Source organism: Harmonia axyridis, chromosome 2, assembly GCF_914767665.1.
Source record: "Harmonia axyridis chromosome 2, icHarAxyr1.1, whole genome shotgun sequence".
Lineage (NCBI taxonomy): Eukaryota > Metazoa > Arthropoda > Insecta > Coleoptera > Coccinellidae > Harmonia > Harmonia axyridis.
The window spans coordinates 1,391,389-1,411,952 of NC_059502.1; the positions used below are offsets into that span (position 1 = coordinate 1,391,389).

Sequence of the window (20,564 nt, forward strand, 5' to 3'; positions counted from 1 at the left end):
ATTGCTTCGAGACGGGATTTTGGGTTTCGGTTTTATTATGTTCCTTTGGTTGGATATAGATTGTCGAGACCAATTTGGGTGGATGTATTTTAATTCATGGCCAGATAATTTATCACCGGTATGGCAGAGCTAGGTTGTCAATATGTCAATTAAATTTTAGCATACATTCGTCATATTCTCCAAATTCAAATGAAATCAAATCCTTCAAGCGTATGATCCAATTCCTCTACATCAAACAAATCAACTTGTGCAATGATCAAACTCGATATGAATGCGTAAACAGATTATGGTTCCAAAATATCATGGCAGATGAGAAAGACGTTCTTAGCATACTTAGGACTACCATTCGCTGGGATGCCTTGCAGATAACCATCTCTAAAGTTATATAACATTTAATATAAGATTATTACATTCGACCTAGAAATGACCAGATGTATATCTATGCGGTGTCTACCTAGTGAAGTACGATTCTGTTTGAAGTGGCGTCACAATAGAGTGGCAAGAGGTACATCATCCTTGTTTCCGAATCATTACCATGACTTTCAGGAGTTTTGAAATGGCTTGTTGCGTCACTCCCAATGATCCTGCCAATTCTTGTTGTGTTTGACACGAGTTTTGATCAGGTAATGCCTCCAATTCTGCATCTTCGAAAACCCTTTTCTCTTTCACTGCCATGCTGGTCTTCGACGTCAAAATCACCGTTCTTGAGGCGTTGAAACCAGTCTCGTTCTTTCATCGGCCTCAACATAGGTATTTGAGAGCATTCGATGAGCCTCTGTCGCATATTTATTCATATTAAAGCAGAAAATTAAAACCTCCCGCAAATGACAAGAATTTGGCTTGTAAGTTGACATGTTTAATCGAGAATAACTTTATGATGCAGACACCAATCGACTAATATTTTCATGGCTTTATTTTTACAAATACCTAAGCTTATTGTATGACTTCTACGATCTATTTATTTCGACTACCACTAACCGCTATAGCCATCTATTGAAAAACGGCAGAAGCCAAGTTCTACACCTGATAACACATTACAATTGTAATGGTGGGTTTATGCACCATTCCTAAGAACTAAGGACTAAGAACTACGAACTAATAACTAAGAACTAAACCTAAGAATTCAGTGGTGTTTATGCACTCTCTTGTTAGTTCTTAGTTAAAGCATGCGCACGTGCTCGAACTACTTTCTATTTGTTCTATACTTTGTTGTTTGACATTGATATTTATTGTGAAAAAATTAAATTTGATTTTTTCAAACATACCTAATACTTTTTATCGGTGAACACGAATAAAGAACATAAAATGATAGAAACTGGTACTCGTTAATATTGAAATTCTATGCGGCGCACGCGCACTTCTATATTTTACCTGAGCCCTTAGTTCTTAGTTAAAAGTTGGCCTGCTAGTGTTAGTTCTTAGGAAACGTGCATAAACGCCCTCATTGATTTGTTATCGTTCAATTCTTAGTTCTTAGGTTTAGTCTTAGTTCTTAGGACTGGTGCATAAATCCACCATAACATACAACATCACACTGTAGACAATCTGTGCTAATTTTCATTACTACATAACTCAATATGATGTTTGGCCTTGATATTGTTTAGAATTCTTGTGCTAAAATTGCTATGAAAGCCGTTTTATGATAGAATAAACCTGCATGAATAAAATTTGTACTATTATTATTCTAAAGAATGAAACCTCTCGTACAGACTCCGTGTCCAACCATAGACAACATCGTGACTGTCCTAGCAGCGACCCAACAACCCGCATTACCATCACAAAGGAAATTAAATCGAGCGCGTTCAGCTACCGCAATCCGGGAGGTCATCGGTCGGTGGGGATTCGCTTTGCATAAATTTCAGAGCGCGGTCCGGACTCCACCTGAGACATGGGCGAGCAATCTCGGGCACGCGGAGTTTTACAGCCTGGCCAGGACCTTCCGTCAACCGGAGAAAAAGAGCAGATTGAGCAATTGAGACCGGTGTCTGACCATTAAATGAGCTGAGAAGAATGGTTTGCCATTTTTTTTCGTTAGTTGCTATGATTCATGACTTTGCGATTTGACGTAAGGAATGTCGGGTGGTTTGCTGGGAAAACTGCAGGTATTTGAGCGTTCATCTTGCAAATATTTCAGTGATGGGCAGACACGTCATTGATGACGTACTGCACTGGATTAACTGTGGCTCTGCAAATTTTATTCTATGGTTTATCGTTTATTTTTAGTTGCTATATATTTCAACATTTATGGATAATTAAACAGGGTACCTCTGCACTAACGGGTGTTTTTTTTCGAGGTATATAGCTTTAAGTTGGCATTACTGTTCAAGATGGCGACCGATTTAACAGCTCTCAGGTGATTTATTCTCAGTTTGGTTTGGCAATTCATCATGAATAGACTCAAGCCTGAACAACGCTTGCAATTTTATTTCGAAAATAATGGTTCTGTGCGAAATACGTATCGCGCCCCACGTCCATTTTATTTTGTTTTGCGATGAAGCGCACTTCTGGTTGAATGGCTACGTCAACAAACAAAACTGCCGCATTTGGAGTGAAGCTAATCCTCAAGTGTATGTCGAAACACCGTTACATCCAGAAAAACTGACTATTTGGAGCGCTTTATGGGCTGGTGGAATCATTGGTCCGTACTTCTTCAAAAACGATGATGGCTAGAACGTTACAGTCAATGGTGATCGGTATAGGGCCATGATTACTAACTTTTTCATTCCTGAATTGAACAACCATGATGTCCAGCAGCTGTGGTTCCAACAAGACGGCGCAACATGTCACACAGCTCGTGCCACAATCGATTTATTGAAAGACACGTTTGGTGACCGCCTAATTTCACGTTTTGGACCTATGAATTGGCCTCCAAGATCTTGTGATTTAACACCGCTAGACTACTTTCTGTGTGGCTATGTTACCAATCGCTTTTAAAGAAATTTCACACCAAAATCACGACCAAACAAAATTTGTTTGATGAAACAAAATTATGCCTATTCTCTATTGCCATTTAATATTCTGAAGGGGTTATTATCCCGCTTAAAAAGATTATCGTACATCCAAAAAATTGCGTGCATAAGATGTCTATCTCCTAATAAAAATTGCTTGTTTCCTGAAAGCTCATATTGCGCAAATATTCGGCTGCATCTTTTATGTGGGCCACACTGTATGATGAAAACCCAAGCAAATGATTGTGGCACTGATTTGTGTACTCACAGACAGACATGAAACCAAAATTGTTCAGAAAGGTGATTTTTTTTCATTCCAAAAGCGATTACAAAGCTTCCTCGACCTTCGATAAAGAGATTGCTCTTCTCTGATTTTTCCCATCATAACACTGTTACCGTTTTAATCCGCTGTAATTAAAACATGCTGTGAATGATTAGCATCCGTCTTTTATCTCGCCAGCCTTCAATCTGGTTAAAAAAGCGGATCGGTGTAGTCCAAATGACTGGGGAAATCGTAATGTTCACTAAACCAGATCTAGAATATTACATCGTGTCTTATGATCTGAACTTGAGACTAATTTTAGATTAGCAGGCTTCAAAAGCTTAATAAAGACGTGGTCAATGAACCTTCTTGCTACTTCCGTCGGTTCCACAACACAATGTTATGACGATTCGCATATTACAGCACCGTATAACTTTCAACTACTTCCGATAGTAAATTCGAAGAATCGTAGGAAATCACTGACGTGGAGTTGGCAACTTTTGGGAGCTAATTCATATATGAGCCAGTTACTGCCAGTTGCTGACTAAATCTATACCCACACAAGGTTATGTGGCCTCCAAGGGCGCAATAAGGAACGCTCAAAAGGTCCCGACTTCACCCTTATGCTTTCCTTTTTTTTCATTGATATACTTCGTGCATCTTCTATGGTTCATACTGCGATATTGTGTAGAAATTTTGTACGAAGTTTGAAATGGTTATTCTTTATATCTATACATGCAAAATACCCTGAAAATTTCAAGTTTCCATCTCTTTTCGTTTGAAAGTTATAAAGGGTGTTTTTTTAGAGCTATAGAACTTTAAATTGCAATGAAACAACGATGGATTATTCGTTTGACATGAATTTTATTTATCCGCAAGATAATCTTGTGCCATTACGTTTTAAATATGATTTCTGGCATATGACCGCCACGGCTGGCTCGGATGTAGTCCAATCTGGACGTCCAATTTTCGTTGACTTTTTCCAACATTTGTGGCCGTATATCGGCAATAACATGGCGAATGTTGTCTTCCAAATGGTCAAGGGTTTGTGGCTTATCCGCATAGACCAATGACTTTACATAGCCCCACAGAAAGTAGTCTAGCAGTGTTAAATCACAAGATCTTGGAGGCCAATTCACAGGTCCAAAACGTGAAATTAGGCGGTCACCAAACGTGTCTTTCAATAAATCGATTGTGTCACGAGCTGTGTGACATGTTGCACCGTATTGTTGGAACCACAGCTCCTGGACATCATGGTTGTTCAATTCAGGAATGAAAAAGTTAGTAATCATGGCTCTATACCGATCACCATTGACTGCAACGTTCTGGCCATCATAGTTTTTGAAGAAGTACGGACCAATGATTCCACCAGCCCATAAAGCGCACCAAACAGTCAGTTTTTCTGGATGTAACGCTGTTTCGACATACACTTGAGGATTAGCTTCACTCGAAATGCGGCAGTTTTGTTTGTTGGCGTAGCCATTCAACCAGAAGTGCGCTTCATCGCTAAAATGGACTTAGTGCGCGATACGTATTCAGTACAGAGCCATTATTTTCGAAATAAAATTGCACTATTTGCAAGCGTTGTTCAGGCGTGAGTCTATTCATGATGAATTACCAAACCAAACTGAGAATAAATCATTTGACAGCTGTTAAATCGGTCGCCATCTCGAACAGTAATGCCAACTTAAAATTATATAGCTCGAAAAAAAACACCCTTTATATCCTAACAAATTGAAATCCAAGACTTCCTCAGATGTTGTCAGGTTTACCGTAGTGCTAAACGATCTCATTGAAACTGTAGCAGGGTATAGAACACATTATCAAACTGACAGACTGCTTTCTAGCCAATCGAACCTCACCTTCAGTCTCCAATTTAAACACCAGAAGACTTCCAAAGACATTCCACAAACGGATACAGTTTAACCACCTAGAATGTAAATGAACCATTCGATTCTTCATCATCCAAGTAATCTGGTCTCATCTGATCGATACAAAAAGAAATAAAGAGGAGCGTTTCAAAATATTGAATATAGAGGGCTCGGCCTGTTAGGGCATCAATTAGGACAATAATACATCTAGTTTCCTCCAACAATTGCTTGCCCCATTGTTGGAAAGATGGCTATAAAATAAGTAAGCGTAAGGTGTTAACCTATCTCGGTCATAAGGCCTCAAAGACAGCTATTAATAACAAATGTCAGGGATGGTGTGGTCCTTTCTATTCAGATGTTGCGGCCTGGTTTGGACCATTGTTGCATCTTCGATTGTTTATCGATAGGATGATATTTGAATGTTGCGAAATGTTTCAGGTGATCCATTTCCTAGCCTATCAATTAGAGATCGAGCCTTGATGCTAAGGATCGATAGAATGTATAACACAATGGAGATTTTTCTACCTGAGAGTCATTGTATTATTTACTCAAATCTTAAGAGTTTTCCAATAAGAGGTTGCATTTTGAATAACCCGCTATCTGGACAGCTGTCACTTTCGAAGCTTAAGATATTATTGAAAATGATGAACTCTTCAGCACCGCAATGTAATTTTTATAATTCACTACCATAAAGCAAAAATTTGGCTGTTGTACCTTCCTCTTTACAATAAAATAAACATCCATTAATTTCTCTTTGAGTAAACTCTTGTCATTATCAAATTGAAACCTGCATCTGGAAATACCTCCCTTATTACCCCTTTTCTATTTAATCACCCTCGAAATATACCTCAGAAATAAAGGGTGTTTTTCTTAGAGCTATAGAACAACGATGGATTAATAAATAAATAAAAACACTTGACTATACGTTCACAAATTTAATAAAATATTATATTACGTTGACATGCATGTTTCGGGTTTTACCCCATTCTCAAAACTAAAACGGAATAATAAACGGTACAAATTATACATCAAACAAAACAGATGTTAACACCGGAGATAAGCGGAACTCCAGCTGATCGTTCACAATTGGCAATTTTTGTTTATGTGCTGAAGATATTTCTAAACATTCTAAAAGATCTAATCGCTTACTTTTCTCTCCTTCATGTAAAATTTTGGTTTTATTGAAATCTATAAAATGGTTACAAGAGATACAATGAGTTGAAAACCCCGTTGTGGATTTATTTTGTAAAATAGATTTTTTATGTTCTTCAACCCTAACTTTGAGAGAACGACCGGTTTGACCAACATAAAAAGCAGGACATTCGTCACAGAACAACTTATATACACCACTTTTTTCTGAATCACTTAACTTATCCCTACCATCAGAAAACATTGATCTCAAATTTTTCTTGTTTGTACACACAATATCAACTCTGTTTTTTCTTAATCTATTACAAACTATGTCGCTAATCTGTGGAATATAATTAATATATACAAATCTCTTCATTTGATCTTTAGGTTGAGGTGGATAGATACAAGTTAAAAGTTTTTCACGTTGTTTTTTCAATATTAATTTATCTATTATGTCAGGAGAGTAGCCGTTGTTCTTTGTTAATAACTTTAACATCTCAACTTCTTTTTTGAAGTTATTCTTCGATAGAGGAGTGGAAATAAGTCTGTGCACAAGGGAATGAAACGCAGACATTTTAATTCTATAAGGGTGTGAACTACTATTATGAATGAGAACATCGGAAAAAGTTGGTTTTCTGTAAATATCAAAATCAAGATGGTCATTTACGATTTTTATCTGAATATCCAGGAAGTTGAGTGATTTATCCACATTTTCCAATTCCAAAGTGAACTGAACACCGTCATAAAATGAGTTAATAAGCTTTAGAAATGATTCGAGTTCTGAATCCGAGCCAGTCCAAATACAAAATACGTCATCAACATATCGCTTCCAGTACAGTACATATACAGTCAGATTATTATTCATTATGGAAAATATTTTCTTTTCCAAATGTGTCATAAAAATTTCACTGAAAAGGGGGGATGAAGGAGAACCCATTGGTAGACCATCTAGTTGTTGATAAAATTTCCCATTGAACTTAAAATAGCTCTGTTCAAGACATATTTGTAGTATTTTCATTGTTTCTTCAATTATTTCCGTACTGAGTGAAATATTGTCATGGAGTTGTTCACTGACTAAATTTTTGATTTCTGCAGTCGGTATGGATGGAAATAAATTCACTACATCGAATGAAATCAACCTGGCATTTGAGGGAATTTTGAGGATCTTTAATTCGTTTGTTAATTGAACTGTATTTTTGATAGAATAAATAGGATTATGTTGTATCATACCTGGTAACATCGAATTCAAGCTCTTGTGAATAATGTGGACAAATTCGAACCTAACTCGTTGAATTACGTGAGTGAAACTAACAAAATCTTTTACGAAAAAGTGAAAAATTTTACAGACGTACATTTCGAAGAAACTGAAATTAAATTGCTGGAAAAAGGTTTGAAACATTGTCCGAATGTGTTCAGTAAAAACGACCTCAAACAATTTGCAGTAAATGTTGAATTGGCTTTAAATAAAATTGAACCTCCTGAAAATCGAGATCTCGAAAAATCATTATGTGCGAGAATAATATCAAAAGCTACCGTGGAAAATAATAAAAATGAGTCATTGGTTTTAAAACAAATCAAAAAGAAAGCCTCAGAAAATGACCTGATCATAACAAAAGCTGACAAAGGCAATACAGTCACATTTTTGAACAGAAATGATTATTTGATAAAAACTGAAAGTTTATTGAATTCTAATAATTTCTTAGAATTGAAGTTTGACCCTACATCAAAATTCCAAACTGCGGTGAAGAAGACAATTAAGAGCTGCCCTAACTTGTTATCTCAAGTGAGTTTCCCTCTGACCATAATGAACCCCAGAATACCCTTATTATATGCTCTTCCTAAAATACATAAGGAAAATTGTCCGATGAGACCCATTGTTTCATATACTCATGCACCATCTTTGAAGCTCTGTAAATTCTTGAATTCGATGTTACCAGGTATGATACAACATAATCCTATTTATTCTATCAAAAATACAGTTCAATTAACAAACGAATTAAAGATCCTCAAAATTCCCTCAAATGCCAGGTTGATTTCATTCGATGTAGTGAATTTATTTCCATCCATACCGACTGCAGAAATCAAAAATTTAGTCAGTGAACAACTCCATGACAATATTTCACTCAGTACGGAAATAATTGAAGAAACAATGAAAATACTACAAATATGTCTTGAACAGAGCTATTTTAAGTTCAATGGGAAATTTTATCAACAACTAGATGGTCTACCAATGGGTTCTCCTTCATCCCCCCTTTTCAGTGAAATTTTTATGACACATTTGGAAAAGAAAATATTTTCCATAATGAATAATAATCTGACTGTATATGTACTGTACTGGAAGCGATATGTTGATGACGTATTTTGTATTTGGACTGGCTCGGATTCAGAACTCGAATCATTTCTAAAGCTTATTAACTCATTTTATGACGGTGTTCAGTTCACTTTGGAATTGGAAAATGTGGATAAATCACTCAACTTCCTGGATATTCAGATAAAAATCGTAAATGACCATCTTGATTTTGATATTTACAGAAAACCAACTTTTTCCGATGTTCTCATTCATAATAGTAGTTCACACCCTTATAGAATTAAAATGTCTGCGTTTCATTCCCTTGTGCACAGACTTATTTCCACTCCTCTATCGAAGAATAACTTCAAAAAAGAAGTTGAGATGTTAAAGTTATTAACAAAGAACAACGGCTACTCTCCTGACATAATAGATAAATTAATATTGAAAAAACAACGTGAAAAACTTTTAACTTGTATCTATCCACCTCAACCTAAAGATCAAATGAAGAGATTTGTATATATTAATTATATTCCACAGATTAGCGACATAGTTTGTAATAGATTAAGAAAAAACAGAGTTGATATTGTGTGTACAAACAAGAAAAATTTGAGATCAATGTTTTCTGATGGTAGGGATAAGTTAAGTGATTCAGAAAAAAGTGGTGTATATAAGTTGTTCTGTGACGAATGTCCTGCTTTTTATGTTGGTCAAACCGGTCGTTCTCTCAAAGTTAGGGTTGAAGAACATAAAAAATCTATTTTACAAAATAAATCCACAACGGGGTTTTCAACTCATTGTATCTCTTGTAACCATTTTATAGATTTCAATAAAACCAAAATTTTACATGAAGGAGAGAAAAGTAAGCGATTAGATCTTTTAGAATGTTTAGAAATATCTTCAGCACATAAACAAAAATTGCCAATTGTGAACGATCAGCTGGAGTTCCGCTTATCTCCGGTGTTAACATCTGTTTTGTTTGATGTATAATTTGTACCGTTTATTATTCCGTTTTAGTTTTGAGAATGGGGTAAAACCCGAAACATGCATGTCAACGTAATATAATATTTTATTAAATTTGTGAACGTATAGTCAAGTGTTTTTATTTATTTATTAATAACGATGTTTCACCAAGTGTTGAGCGAGAGATCTATTTCTTTAACGATGGATTATTCGATTGACATGAATTTTACTTATCCGCAAGATAATCTTGTGGCTTTACATTTCAAATATAATTTCTGGCATATGACCGCAACGGCTGGCTCGGATGTTGTCCAATCTGGACGTCCAATTTTCGATGACTTTTTCCAACATTTGAGGCCGTATATCGGCAATAACACGGCGAATGTTGTCTTCCAAATGGTCAAGGGTTTGTGGCTTATCCGCATAGACCAATGACTTTACATAGCCCCACAGAAAGTAGCCTAGCAGTGTTAAATCACAAGATCTTTGAGGCCAATGCACAGGTCCAAAACGTGAAATTAGGCGGTCACGAAACGTGTCTTTCAATAAATCGATTGTGGCACGAGCTGTGTGACATGTTACACCATCTTGTTGGAACCACAGCTCCTGGACATCATGGTTGTTCAATTCAGGAAATTTTATACCGATCACCATTGACTGTAACGTTCTGGCCATCATCGTTTTTGAAGAAGTAAACCAATGATTCCACCAGCCCATAAAGCGCACCAAACAGTCAGTTTTTCTGGATGTAACTGTGTTTCGACATACACTTGAGGATTAGCTTCACTCCAAATTCGGCAGGTTTGTTTGTTGACATAGCCATTCAACCAGAAGTGCGCTTCATCGCTAAAATGGACGTAGTGCGCGATACGTATTCCGCACAGAACCATTATTTTCGAAATGAAATTGCACTATTTGCAAGCTTTGTTCAGGCGTGAGTATATTTATGATGAATTGCCAAACCAAACTGAGAATAAATCACTTGACAGCTGTTAAATCGGTCGTCATCTTGAACAGTAATGCCAACTTAAAGTTATATACCTCGAAAAAAAAACCATTATGTTGAGCAATACGTAAATTTTCGAAAGGGATAATAACCCTAAAAATGGCTTATAAAAATTGTTTTTTATGCATGACAGTTTCTGGATGTGATCCTTCAGTATCCAATCTTAAGGTCCTGATTCCATCTATGGGCTCAGAAAAGAACACTTTGAAGCAGCAATTTGGAGCTCAGAAATAAGAGATCCTTTTGGAGAAATTCAACCCAACTGAAAGATCTGTAGAAATTTCTTCGTTCTTTATCCTAACAAAGTGAAGTGGAAGTCCAAGACTTCCTTAGATGTCAGGTTTACCGTAGTGGTAAACGATCTCATTGAAAACTGTAGCAGGGTATAGAACACATTATCACTGACAGACTGCTTTCTAGCCAATCGGACCTCACCTTCAGTCTCCAATTTAAACACCAGAAGACTTCCAAAGACATTCCACAAACGGATACAGTTTAACCACCTAGAATGTAAATGAACCATTCCATTCTTCATCATCCAAGTAATCTGGTCTCATCTGATCGATACAAAACGAAATAATAAGGAGCGTTTCAAAATATTGAATATAGAGGGCTCGGCCTGTTGGGGCATCAATTAGGACAATAATACATCTAGTTTCCTCCAACAATTGCTTGCCCCATTGTTGGAAAGACGGCTATAAAATAAGTAAGCGTAAGGTGTTAACCTATCTCGGTCATAAGGCCTCAAAGACAGCTATTAATAACAAATGTCAGGGATGGTGTGGTCCTTTCTATTCAGATGCTGCGGCCTGGTTTGGACCATTGTTGCATCTTCGATTGTTTATCGATAGGATGATATTTGAATGTTGCGAAATGTTTCAGGTGATCCATTTCCTAGCCTATCAATTAGAGATAGAGCCTTGATGCTAAGGATCGATAGAATGTATAACACAATGGAGATTTTTCTACCTGAGGATCATTGTATTATTCACCCGAATCTTAAGAGTTTTCCTATAGGAGGTTGCATTTCGAATAACCCGCTATCTGGACAGCTGTCACTTTCGAAGCTTAAGATATTATTGAAAATGATGAACTCTTCAGCAGAGCAATGTTTTTTTTTTAAATTCACTACCATAAAGCAGTAATTTGGCTGTTGTACCTTCCTCTTTACAATAAAATAAACAGCCATTGATTTATCTTTAAATATACTTTTGTTGTCATTATCAAATTTAAACCTGCATCTGGAAATTCCTTCCCTATTACCCCTTTTCTATTTAATCACCTTCGAAATATACTTCTTTCAGAAATAAAGGGTGTTTTTTTTTCGAGGTATATAACTTTAAGTTGGCATTACTGTTCAAGATGGCTACCGATTTAACAACTGTCAAGTGATTTATTCTCAGTTTGGTTTGGCAATTCAACATGAATAGACTCACGCCTGAACAACGCTTGCAAATAGTGCAATTTTATTTCGAAAATAATGGTTCTGTGCGGAATACGTATCACGCACTACGTCCATTTTGTTTTGTTTAGCGATGAAGCGCACTTCTGGTTGAATGGCTACGGCTACAAACAGAACTGCCGCATTTGGAGTGAAGCTAATCCTCAAGTGTAAGTCGAAACACCGTTACATCCAGAAAAACTGACTGTTTGGTGCGCTTTATGGGCTGGTGGAATCATTGGTCCGTACTTCTTCAAAAGCGATGATGGTCAGAACGTTACAGTCAATAGTGATCGGTATAGAGCCATGATTACTAACTTTTTCATTCCTGAATTGAACAACCATGATGTCCAGGAGCTGTGGTTCCACAAAGACGGCGCAACATGTCACACAGCTCGTGCCACAATCGATTTATTGAAAGACACGTTTGATGACCGCCTAATTTCACGTTTTGGACCTGTGAATTGGCCTCCAAGATCTTGTGATTTAACACCGCTAGACTACTTTCTGTGGGGCTATGTAAAGTCATTGGTCTATGCGGATAAGCCACAAACCCTTGACCATTTGGAAGACAACATTCGCCGTGTTATTGCCGATATACGGCCACAAATGTTGGAAAAAGTCATCGAAAATTGGATGTCCAGATTGGACTACATCCGAACCAGCCGTGGCGGTCATATGCCAGAAATCATATTCAAAATGTAATGCCACAAGATTATCTTGCGGATAAATAAAATTCATTTCAATCGAATAATCCATCCTTGTTTTATTGCAATTTAAAGTTCTATAGCTCTAAAAAAAACAGCCTTTATATTCAAGAAAAATCTTAGGGATTCATTCAACAATGCAATCTTCTGACCTGATCCCTTCACACAGAGTCCTGACTCTTCACGGTCTATTTGGCCATCCTGCAAATGACCCCATTGACTATTTTATTAATAAATTACTGTGGGTAACTGAACCCAAAGGGAGTCGGGCGCCAGACCAGATTGATCCTGGAGGCATCCTGATATAGATTATTGGCCAATCCAAACGAATCCACTTCAGTGGATAAGCTATCTCGTAATTCATACTCTGGGATATAGGTTATAATGGATATGCCCACTGGCCAGGAAGGATGCATCCTCTCAATCTCAATTTTGCGGCCACACACGGAAAAAAATGTATTCTCAAATCAAGAAATAGGATATTCTTGAAATATTAAACTTGATCCAAGTATATATTGAATCGGAAAAAGTAAAGTAAGAAATTTGGTATACTTGGAATGAATAAATAGAATACCGAATACATATACTTCATAGAAATATATAATACTCCATAAAAGTAAATGATGTATTCAAAATGAAGGAATAAATTTATTGATTCAAGAATACTGCTACATTTTGTTTGAACATACGATATTGCGACTTCGAAGATATCATTTACTCATTATGAAAATTGAAATATACTCATTCCAAATTATATTTTTGAAGAATTGGTTTACACATTATAATTATTGCGAGTGATACATTTTAGTTGTAATTAGAATATACCCAAGTCACAAAGATGAATTGGAGACCTATTTGCTCATTTTTCATGTTCGAGACTAATCAATAATAAATGAAAATATGAAATTTTGTGGACAAAATTTCGTCATAGTGAGACATATTTCATTTTGATATTTAAATATTAGGGTTTGAGTGTTAGAAGGGGAGTGAATAATTCATCTGAAATCCACCCTGTGATTGAATTAGCAGATAATATGAATTTTATTTTTCTTTTTATGTTAATTGTAGCTAACCAACTCAATAAAGGCCATACTAGATAATTTGTTAATATACCGTTTCACAATACATCTAGTTTCTGACGCTAAAAATTGTCATAGCGGTACCATATTGAAGTAAGTTATGTGATATTTTGAGATGTGTTAATAATACATAAAAATATAAGTGAAATTGATTTTGGTGAGCAATCATGAACCTAAAAAATGATAAGAAAAACACATATTTTCTTTTGAAATAACTTTTGTTTCAACATTCAAAAATGGATGAGGTATACTAGCAATTAAACACCTGGGATTGCCCCAGATAGCAAGGTTCTCGTGACCGACACAACATGGGAATAATCGTTAACAGTTTACGTTATATGTGTGATATAGAATAAGCCAAAAATTATTTAATGGATATAAATGTATTTTACAAAATATAATTCCTTTGAGAGGTGTCTAATGACCCAAGTACTTGATGAGTGAAATATTTAAATAAAAAAAAAACTGAAATATTTTGATCACGGATATCGTTTTGAATAAGATGAGTGACAAAATTTGTTTTGATTTTTGAAAAATTCAAATGATCCAGTTCAGAATAAACCATTCATAATCTGAATTATATTTGCATGTACTAGATCTGAGTATATTATACCGAAATATACTAAAACGCGAGTTCTTTTCCCTGCATCTTCGTCAACATGATTCGACTCGTTTGATATGCCGCGCCAATGAAAACGTTCCTATCCACCTGTTGGCAGTATTTATCGAAATACAAGTATATAAATGCTTTCATCTACTAGATTCAAGAATATTATTCGAAGATATACTAAAATGCGCCCTCTGTGCAGTTTGCATTAGAAAATATCTCTTTCGATCCCCTTCAGTCTCATTTAGGTGATAGGACTGATCGGTCTACGGAAGTTTTGATTGTGTTATAAGTGTTAGATACTGAATACATACTGCAAAAAGCAAAATTTAATTAGGAATTAGGGATACATGGAGTGTCTGAGTGGAAAATTTCGAGGTAAGTTTTTATTGAGAAATAATTTCAACTCATTTAATTTTTTTTCATTAATTCGGATTTCATTTTCCTTTTCATGATGCTCTTGGTGTTTTTTACTATTGTAATTCAGCTTGATATCTTTGTATTATTTCTTTGAGGACTAGGTATTTTTGAATTGATATTTTCAACAAAATTCTTACTTTTTCAGAACAAATGCGTTAATATTTAATAGGGTCTGTTATAAAGATTTTCTAGAGATTTCTAATTATTTTCGAAATATTATTGCACTTTTTGAATACTTCCTGTTCATAATTGATGAATGTTAATTGAATTTGATTCTTTTGCAGAATATGGAAATTGTTCATGAACAATTGGGAGTTACGTTATCATTTGCTGATGAAAATGCAAATCAATAGATATCTATCGATATGAGTGAGATACAATTTTGGAATAATTCTTCAGGACCAGGTAGTATTTTTCATTCGAAAAAGTCCACGATAAAATTTATTAATCACAAATTTCTTCTTTCTTTGCAGATCTCAAATGATATTGGACAAATCATTGAAGAACAGAAAAATAGAACAACACAGAGGAATCAAACCGCCAAGCCCAACTTGTTTTTGGTATCAGGGGAAAATCTATTATAGCCGAAAAGTTTCCAAATTGTTGTATAGATGTAGATGAACTTTTAAGAATGTATCTCGAATTCTCTCCACCTAAATAATTTATTCTTTAGGAGATAACTATGTTCCTTTAATCCTTTGTATAGTACAATGTTTTATCCTGTATTTGTATAAATGTAATACAATTTCTTTCCAATGTAGATATGATTTATTTGTTGGTTTTTATTTATTTTATGGTGATTTGAGAAATAAATTCGTTTTTTATATATGCTGGATTTTATTTATTAATCAGATTAAGAAATCTAATGGATTGGATAGATAATTTCATTTATTCTTTCGAATAATTTCAAAGAATTGATTTGAAATTAATATTCATTTCAAGTAAGTTTACTGTTTTTTCGGAACAACCATAAAATTAATTTTGAATTTACCATATTACATACTTATTCTAACACTAACTTAATTTTGGTTTGAGTATATCAATTCTTTCATTCGAGTATATGATTCACTACCTTCAAACGAAGAAATGATTGAAATTGAGGAATTCAATATCTTGTCTTGAAAATATTTTATATTCAAACGAAATTTATCAACCACTCATTTCAAGTATAGTCATTTACTCATAGCAAATATAAGAATTTTCTTTGGACCAATAATACCGACTTTATTAAATTCAAGAATATCATATACTTATTTGGAATACTTGGTATATTTAAATTTGGAGAATAAAGTATACTTGACCCAAATTTATTATAGTCTTGCTTATATATGAATCTATCATATACTTCAACCAAATATTATTCACTCAATTTGAGAATAGATTTTTTTGCGTGCACAAGTTGAAGTGTTTCTGGTTGGGATATAGATCGATAGAAGTAGTCTTGGAATTACGAGGTTTTTGAACCACGAGAAATAGAGTTTTGACGTACGTTCAGCCTGGAGAGTACCGGGAATTTATTTTTCAGAATACCTTCTTTAGAAAATTCGATATCGATAACCTATCCAGCTCTATATTTTGAAAAAAAACCTTACTACAAACTTCGAGTCAGTAATTGCATTTTTATATTGGTTTTTAGGAAATTATTGCAGGCGAATAACCGTTATTTGGGGTCATTTCTGACTGAAATTTTCACACAAGTTTGTTTCAAAACTCTCGGGTCAATTACTATCAATTCCTCAATTTTCAAATCTTCTTTGATTTACATCAATTTTCCTTATGTTCTATATACACTGCTCAAAAGAATTAACGCACATTATGGAAATCTCAAATTTATTCTACAACTGAAGGTGTTCCCAATGATTATTATTTTTATCAGAATTATGCATGCATATGTTATCCACTTTCAACGTTTTTCTTCAATACAGATGTTTTTTCCCAGCAGGAATAAAAAAGATGAGATTATCAGATTTTGAATGTATTGGCTCTATTCTGAAATCATTTGTTCTCGATCAATTATAGTGATCAATAGTTTTTCTTTCGTTTGATTTTGTACACTCGATCGCTATGCAACGCGAAACACGCAATTTGACCCAAGAGGAATGTGCCCAAGCGGTAGTTTTGTGAGAAGAAGGGTGGACATACACAAGAATTGCAGAAAGGTTTGGAGTTTCCCATACAAGCGTGTCCAGAATGTTGCAGCGATTCAGGGAGACAGGTATGAATGTCCGAAGACCAGGACAGGGTAGACCACGGGTAACAACTGCCATTCAAGAACGTTATTTGACAGTTTCTTCGTTGAGACAACGGTTTGCAACCGCTCGCCTCCTTCGAAATCAGCTTGAGCAAACTCATGGGGTGCAAATTAGCACTCAGACAATAAGAAATCGCCTCAGAAAATATGATTTAAGGCCTCGTCTCGCAGCAAGAGGCCCAGCTCTTACCCCAGCCCATCGAAGGGCGCGTTTGGATTTTGCGAGAGAGCATATCCATTGGGAAGAGGCTGATTGGGAAAGAGTGCACTGAGCATATCTTTCATGTGAACGTCTGTATACAAGGGAACGTCGATCACAATGGTAGAGGCAGAATCTAGACTCATCTGTGAAGAGAACTTTTTCCCAATCAGCCTCTTCCCAATGGATATGCTCTCTCGCAAAATCCAAACGCGCCCTTGATGCCTATTTTTGATTTACTATATCGCTCAATTTTTGGAGATTTCAGAAGATTGCTTAAAATTTTCTAATTACTTGCACATTCAGATACTTCACTTCACTATTCAATACACATATTACAGACATTTATCATAAAATATAAGTTCAATTCGGCACCTTATAGGACCTTAAAATCGCAAATTTTCTAACATTCATCTTCACACATAGCCAGCTGCAATGAAACCGTGTTGTTTATCTGATGAAAACATTGAAAACACCTGATAGCAACACATGCAATAGCCGGTCGAAGACAAACATATGATTAGTCATTTCGATTCTTCTCGATAAGAAAAAGTGGTAAACGAGTTCCGAAACTAAAATTTGATGAAACTTGAAATCTGTTCGAGTTAACATTTGGAAAAAAGTAAAACTGATAGCATGTCGTGTTTCAAATTTTTTCCCAACCATCAAAGGGTAAAATGACTTCCTAATGTAGGAAAAAAATTGATCTTAACAAGATAGAAGTAGACAATATTCTTCAAAAATTTCGATTTCGAAATTTTTATTTTATAGAGGTGTCCCGAAAGTGAAACACGAGATTTCATCCTTTTTTAGACAGCCCAAATTCAAATTACGAGAAAATGAAATGAATCGCATATTAGAAAAAAATTGACATTTCGAAAATATTCTTCTCGTTTGTCGACTTTATACAGGTGTTCCGAAAGTAACATTTCTTGAATTTCGCAAACCGCCTAATTTGAATTCTCAAAAAAACGAACCTGCTATTTACCCATTCCATTCATCAACTCAAGTACCTGAGTAAAGAGTAAAGTACATATTATTTAGAAATATTATCTGACCATGTGTCACATCTCATTCTTTTTGGTAGGATCCGCTAAACAAAGGCTCTTTGTTTTCAGATGTGTGTGTGTTTATTCATTCATAGAAGCCTTGCTTTGGTGAAGCAGCCGTTGAAATTTTGACATATATTGTCGGCGTGTCATGGGCGTGCCTAGAATTATATGTGGCGATGATGAACAAAAGTTTCATGGGTTTAGGAAATGTGGATTTTCAGAACTATCCATTTGACTGTTTTTTATGTTATATTCTCAGAATTCTCATTTTTTAATTAAATTCAAATCAAATATTGGAAAAACCATACCTATATGAGCTAGAACTTTGCTGTTATACTCAGTACAATCATAGCAATACACGTTTGAAATTTTATAATTCGGTCTAGTGAATTTCTGTAAATACGAATCGAAATTCTATCAAACAATCATTATTAGTGTATTTAGCGAACCAGTGAACCTTGTAACTACATATATGTTAACGTTGTTGATGGTTATTTGATGGTTTGAGTACATGATTCAGATTTAGTTCTATTAATACATTACGTTAAGATTCTACAAGCTCTGTGTTTTTTTTTATGAATCCAAAGGCATAATGAAGGCATCTATTCTCTGAGACACAATTCAACACCCTTAATTATCTCAGTTCATGTCAGATGATATTTGAAAGATAATATTGAAATCTATAAAGTTTCGCGTACTTTTTTCGATTAGCGTGAATCAGTGAATTTAATGAAAGAAAAATAACAATAACATCCTATATTCTGCTGAATTGCTGAAAAACTGTTTGCTAGATTATCGACGTAAAGATACAAAAATATATTATTATTAGTACATATATTGGAACTTATTAAGAATCCATAATTGAATTTTTTTATATATGGATTGAAAATCAGCTATTTGAAAATTACAACCTCTGGAAGAACCGACTAATGGAGATTCAATGTATATCTTTTTCTCGAAATGGACTTGTTGCATTTCGAATGTCACAAAATGCAGACATTTATTGTCCTCTATTTGGAATTGGAGGCTTTCTCTTTTTGATCAAATGCATTAAGTAATTTTTTTTCTTTTTCCATTTATTTTTTCATTTCATTCTTTTTTTATTTTTATACTATCTTTTTTTTATTAAATGTTATCAAACATTCTGTCTACAAGGAAAACATTTCTCTAGATTTTTGAATGACTGGTCAACAGAATATTCCATAACAGTTTTAAAATACTATTCAATTTTTTTTGTTTTTTCGAGCCACCAAGTCCAAAATATTCGTTCAACCTTTCAATAGAAATGACGGAATCACATTTGTGGTTTTTTCAGGGTACATTGTGTCTCATTTTTTATGTAGGTAGGTATAAATCAATAATTTTTATACAGTTAAATTTGATATCAGCAGAATACTTCACAAAAATAAAAATTTTCGTTCTATTAATAGGGAATGAAATAAAAGTTTGTTAGTTTTGGCATTCCTGAAATAATTAATAAGTGAATCTGATCATTGGACTGTAATCATTTAACTGAATGAACTGAGTAATTGAGGAATTAAAACTGAAATAATGAACAACAAATTCACAACAACGCATAAATTTTCAATACTTTCATGTGAATCAAATCAAGTAATACATGCCCATAGAAAAATCTATTAATTAACCGATTCAGCATAGAAAAACTCAATTCACGATGACGTAACTCGAATTTTCTAAATTTGATTCCTTGATTTTTTGCCTTCAAAAATCCTATTCGTAATCTCAAGCTAGGAGAGATTAATGCAATATGACAGCTGTTATGATGTTTTATGTACCAAATTTCATGAAAATAGTTTTTATAGTTTCTGAAAAGAGCTCTGGCGTCGTACGGTGGGTAGATGGATTTTTTTATTCAATGTTTGGATTCTGCAAAGTCCAAGACGTGAAGTTTGATCATTTCAGGGGGGGTAATTGTTTTTTCTACGATTTCAAACATTCATCATTGCAAATAAAGAACCAAAAAGAGGAAATTTTGACAATTCCAGGAAATTTTTACCAACATGGCTGATTCGGCTTTCGTAATGAAGAGTTTTTCAGTAAGAGGCTTCATTTTGAATAACCCGGCCTCTGGGCAGCTTTTGAAGCTGTCATCTTTGACATTTGACTGGTAAAAACTACGTCACTTCTAAAAATGGAATGATACACGTTGTAATAACGCATTGAAATACGCTTTAGTAGTGATGACGTCACACACCGCCATTTTAGTTCTCCTGTCAGTGTTCGGAATCCAAACAAACAAATTGTCATTCAAATTAGTACGTTGTCGTTGAAAAAATTGGCTGATTTTGGTAAAAAAGATTATTTAAGGAACGATTTTAC

At 34.8% G+C, this 20,564-nt stretch overlaps 1 protein-coding gene and 1 long non-coding RNA gene across 2 annotated transcripts in view; both read left to right on the forward strand.

Moving 5' to 3' along the window:
• Positions 1–20,564, forward strand: part of LOC123671993 (pleckstrin homology domain-containing family G member 3) — a 135,073-nt gene that overhangs the window by 41,188 nt on the left and 73,321 nt on the right. The gene's annotated exons all lie outside the window — the stretch shown is intronic.
• On the forward strand, positions 14,458–15,506 carry LOC123671994. The gene is made up of 3 exons (XR_006746209.1): positions 14,458–14,680; positions 15,007–15,127; positions 15,196–15,506. It is a non-coding gene; the product is annotated as an uncharacterized LOC123671994 (long non-coding RNA).